General features: G+C 47.4%; 1 pseudogene; it reads left to right on the plus strand.

Moving 5' to 3' along the window:
* Positions 1-3,367: 3,367 nt before the first annotated feature.
* LOC132540593 (small nucleolar RNA SNORD116) lies at positions 3,368-3,467 on the plus strand (annotated as a pseudogene).
* Positions 3,468-5,492: the final 2,025 nt, after the last annotated feature.

The raw sequence follows: 5,492 nt of genomic DNA on the forward strand, positions 1-5,492 counted from the left end.
TCCACCGCTCCTGGAGGCCATTTTTTCCCCCTTTTGTTGCCCTTGTTGGAGCTTCGTTGTGGTTATTATTATTGCCCTTGTTGACGCAATTCGTTGTTGGATAGGACAGAGAGAAATGGAGAGAGGAGGGGAAGACAGAGAGGAGGAGAGAAAGACAGACACCTGCAGACCTGCTTCACCGCCTGGGAAGCGACTCCCCTGCAGGTGGGGAGCCGGGGGCTCGAACCGGGATCCTTACGCTGGTCCCTGCGCTTTGCGCCACATGCGCTTAACCCACTGCGCCACCGCCCGACCCCCCATTGCTCTTTTTTTTTTTAAAAAAAAAATCTCTTTTAAGACAGGCTGGGAGTATGGATCGACCTGTCAACGCCCACATTCAGCGGAGAAACAAATACAGAAGCCAGACCCTCCACCTTCTGCATCCCACAATGACCCTGGGTCCATACTCCCAGAGGGTTAAAGAATAGGAAAGCTACCAGAGGAGGGGATGGGATACAGAGATCTGGTGGTGGGAATTGTGTGGAGTTGAACCCCTCTTATCCTGTGGTTTTGTCAGTGTTTCCTTTTTATAAATAATTTTTTTTAAATAATAAACTTTAAAAAAAAAATCTCTCTTTCGGAACTGGGTGGTGGCACACCTGGTTGAGCGCACATGTTTCAATGCACAAGGACCCGGGGTTCTAGCCCCCAGTCCCCACCTGCAGGGGGAAAGCTTTGCAAGTGGTGAAGCAGGGCTGCAGGTATCTCTCTGTCTCTCTATCACCCCCTTCCCTCTTGACTTCTGGCTGTCTCTATCCAATAAAAGTCATTAAAATATATATTTCTTTTTTTTTTTTTAAAAAAATCTCTTTTTAGGCAGTGCTAGGAATCAAACCCAGGGCCTCATGAGTGTAGAACAGTCTCCTACTGAACCACCCTCCTGGCCCTCAGATATATCTGTGGCTTTCAAAATTTTGATGACCTGGCTCTATCACCATGCACAAGGAGCCGGTTCAAAGAGAGAGAGAGAGAGAGAGAGAGGGAGGGAGAGGGAGGGAAAGGGAAGGAAAGGAAAGGGTAAAATGGCTGCCAGGAGTAGTGGATTTGTCATGTCAACACCAAGCCCCAGTAATAGCCCTGGGTTAAGTGGTACAGGTGACTGAACAAGGTGAGATAGAGACAGGGGAGGGGTGGTCACAGCTATTTGCACAAGTGACAAAGAGATAACAAGAATCATGCATGTGCCCAAGGTCAGTCACAGGGCACCCTCCTCCCTGCTGCCCCTTTCTCTTTCCCCTCAGCCTACCCCACCCTGACAAGGGCAGTGTTTCTGATTGACCAGTCTGGAGCTATTGCGGGGGGTGGAGGGGGGGTGGCAGGCATGCCTCTCCAGGTGAGCCCCATTAATCCTGAAGTCAGACAGAGCACTCTGACTGCAACCGGTGTCTGTCCCTGACTCAGAGCCTTGGAGCTGGTACAAGGCAATTAATTACCACATGTCTCCAGAGATAAGTGGTCCCTAGACCTACAGCAGATCTCACCGTGAGGTCCTACTAGTAGGAGAGTGGAGAAACTCCATAACCCACGGATCTCTCTCTCTCTCTCTCTCTCTCTCTCTCTCCCTCTCTCTCTCTCTCTCTCTCTCTCTCATACACACACACACACACACACACACACACACACACACTGCTGTCCATGTTGCCGGGATTCAAACACAACTCCTCACATCTGTAGCTGTGAGTCAGTGCTGGTCCGCTCCACCATTTGTCCCAGATCCCAGACATCAGCTGGGGTGCCTCTGTGTCTGGAGGCGCCAGCATGACTGACTCAGCCCTGCCAAATTCATGAGCTAAGATATCCATTCACTGTACGTGGGTGTTAGGCTTCTCCATTTCTTTCTTTCTTTTGCTTTTATTTTATTAGAGCACTGCTCAGCGCTGGCTTACGGTAGTTCTGGAGACTGAACCAGAATCTCCCTTTCTTTACCCGTATAAGATCTCGGTGAAGTAGTATATAAAAATAATTACAAATATTTAAACACTGGAGCAAGGTGGTGGCACACCTGGTTGAATACACACATTACAAATATTTGAACACTCTAGGTTTAATTCCCCCTCCCATTTCCTCGTGTTTTCTGGACCTCGAGAGCTTTTAAGCAGATAACTTTTGACTCCCCCACACCCACCCCCCAGCTTACAAATCCCTCTCTCACACCTAAAATTGTAAATCATTCCTCAACCTTTCTTTGTGTGCTGTTATGATATAAAAGAGGAACTCCACCAGAATTTGAGGCCCAGAACTTGTAGCGAGAGATAATTCCGGGTTGACACCAATAAACTCTGTTTTCCTGCCCCCCCCCCCATCGGTGTCCCGGCTCACCGGCTTCCCATTTACGTCAGGACTGTGAGTTCTGCCAGAGGAACCCACTCCCACAAAAGAACATTTAGAACACAGTTCAGCCCTGGTTCAAGGTGGTGCCTCAGACTGAGCCTGAAACCCCGGAGCCTCAGCTTGACAATCTTTTGCATAATGATTGTGCTTCCTTCCTTCCACCCCCAGGCTCTGCATTTTTAAAACATGGGTGGGGGTGGTAAAGTCAATGAGTTTTATCCTTCAGTTTTGTGTGTACAAAGACACTTATTGCTATAGTTTATACCTGTCACCGAATGACCTGCCTTTCTCTGAAAGACAACCACCAGATGGTTTCATTCCTATGTGCAGTATAAAGAACTGAAATCTTGTAAATAATGATGATGTTGATGAAGAGGAGAGGCTGAGTGGTGGCACACCCAGTTAAATGCACATAGTACAAAGAGCAAGGGCCTGGGCAAAGATCCTTGTTCCAGCTCCTGGCTCCCCACCTGCAGGGGGGGGTGTCTCTTCACAATCAGTGAAGCAGGTCTGCAGGTGTTTATTTTTCTCCCTCTCTAACGCCTCTCCCCTCTCAGTCTCTCTCTGTCCTAGCCAATAAAATGGGGGGGGGGGGATGGTTGCCAAGAGCTATGGATTCATAGTGCACTGAGCCCCAGCAATAACCCTGGTGGCAATTAAAAAATAAATTAATAAAATAATAAAAGACCCTGAAGGTCAACTTCACCAAGGTCAAGTCCATTCTTCTTATGGTCCAATACATTCATGCCACAGGTCCACATGCCTCACACACCAACATACAAACAGCTGGGCAGAGGCACGCGTCTGGCAGAAGGTCTCTGAAAGATGCTGAGAATCAACCTCAGCAGCGCTTGTTTAACCACGGCTTCACTCCCAGTGGCCTGCGGGTTTCCTTCCACTTCCTCCACATCTGTGTTTTCCAAACAGTAGCTGGTTGAGCTACTGGTGGGTCCTGAAATGACATTAGTGTGTTTCAAACAACATTAAAAATAAAAGGGGATCGATGATGACTCCCTACGCACACCAGCATTCCTTAGGAAAGCAGAAAGGTGAACAAAATGAGTGAGAACTCCCTCCATCAGAAAAAAAGGGGAGTCAGGTAGTAGCGCAGTGGGTTTAGCACATGTGGCACAAAGCACAAGGACCGGCGTAAGGATCCCGGTTTGAGCCCCCGGCTCCCCACCTGCAGGGGAGTCGCTTCACAGGCAGTGAAGCAGGTCTGCAGGTGCCTGTCTTTCTCTCCCCCTCTCTGTCTTCCCCTCCTCTCTCCTTTTCTCTCTGTCCTATCCAACAACAACGACATCAACTACAACAGTGAGAAACAAGGTCAACAAAAGGGAAAGTAAATATATTAAAAAAAGATAAAAGGGGGAATGGATGTGGGGAAGGAGAGGAAAATAGGACCAGATATAATAAGGTGGGTGGAGCGGGATGGATAGGATAGGATAGGATAGGGTAGGGTAGGGTAGGGTAGGGTAGGGTAGGGTAGGGTAGGGTAGGATAGGATAGGATAGGATAGGATAGGATAGGATAGGATAGGATAGGATAGGATAGGATAGGATAGGATAGGAAAGGATAGGAAAGGATAGGATAGGATAGGATAGGATAGGATAGGATAGGATAGGATAGGATAGGATAGAATGATTAGAACAGCGTAATTCGAATAGAATTGAACAATGTAGAATACAATATTAGAAGCCAAAGAGAAGGATGAACACTGGATGATCTCACTCATGGGCAAAGCAGGTGTCTATGTCTCTCTCTCTCTCTCTCTCTCTCTCTTTCCCCCGCCCCAATTTCTCTCTGTCCTACTGAACAAAATGGGAGAAAAAAAAAGGGGGACATAGCCATCATGAGCAGTAGATCTGTAGTGCTGCCACTGAAACCCCAGCGACAAAAAAAAAAATGAATGAATGAAAGAAAGAAAGAAAGAAAGAAGAGAAAAAAGAAAAGAAAAGAAAGAAGAAAGAAGGACAGAAAGGGCAAATGCCAAATAAAATTTTGTTAGGTTTGGGGTATTGTACCAAAGCAAAGGATTCTGGGAAAGGAAAACAGGGAGGGGGGCTGAGGGTGGGGAAGGGGGGCTTTGGGGTCCTGCTGCATGAGATGGAAGAGCACTTAAGTTGGGGAGTGAGAGCATCCTGCAGACACCTATCACACTATCACGGAGAGACAAATTGTAACCATGTGTCAACAACTATACCGTAAACCATTAACCCCCCCCCATAAAGTGATACAAAATAGAATAGCATGACTAGAATAGTGTAGAATAATATAGAATAAAAGGAATAAAATAGAACAATGGAGCAGAGTCAAGCTTTATAGTGAAGATAAACGCTGTCTTGTTTGCCACATGTGTATGTACATAAATAGTGTTTGTGAGACGTGTGAGTAATAAATGGTGTGTGTGTGTGTGTGTGTGTGTGTGTGTGTGTGTGTGTGCCAGCAGAGAACTAGACAAAGCAGTAGACACAGGGCAGAGCCCCCACCCCCCCACTCCAGCCAGTGATTCAGACGCAGACTACAGAATGAAGCAACCTCAGAAAGCACACGTCTGAAAAGCAGAGCAGCCAGCCCACTCTCAAAGCCAGCACTGCCCACACCCCAGGCTGACTCAGTGAAAGTGGAGGAGAGGCTTTTCTCCACCAGTTCCGCTCCTGGATCATTCTCAGGCAAGGGGTGACTCACAGGCAGAGCCCCTCATTGCACATGGCCTCGGGTCACAGCACAGTGTTTGTGTCCTGGGAGCTGTCAGGGCCAGAATGATTCCAAACGTCTGGAATCTCCCTCACATTCTAGAAAGCAACTTGGAGATTTTCTTTATATATTTTTTCAAAGACTTATTGGTTTGTTTAACAAATAAGTATATTTATTACTTATTGGATATAGACAGAGAAATCAAGAGGGAAGGGGATAGAGAGGAGACACCTACAGCCATGCTCCACTACCAGTGAAGCTTTCCCCTTGCAGGTGGGGACCAGGGACTTGCATCTGGGTCCTTGTGTTTGGTGATTTGTGCATTTAACTGAGTCTGCCACCATCTAGCCCCAATATGGGGATTTTCTAAGAAATGGCAGCATTACTGAAAGTCAGTGGGAGTCGGGCGGTAGCGCAGTGGGTTA

Source organism: Erinaceus europaeus, chromosome 9 (genome assembly GCF_950295315.1).
Source record: "Erinaceus europaeus chromosome 9, mEriEur2.1, whole genome shotgun sequence".
NCBI lineage: Eukaryota > Metazoa > Chordata > Mammalia > Eulipotyphla > Erinaceidae > Erinaceus > Erinaceus europaeus.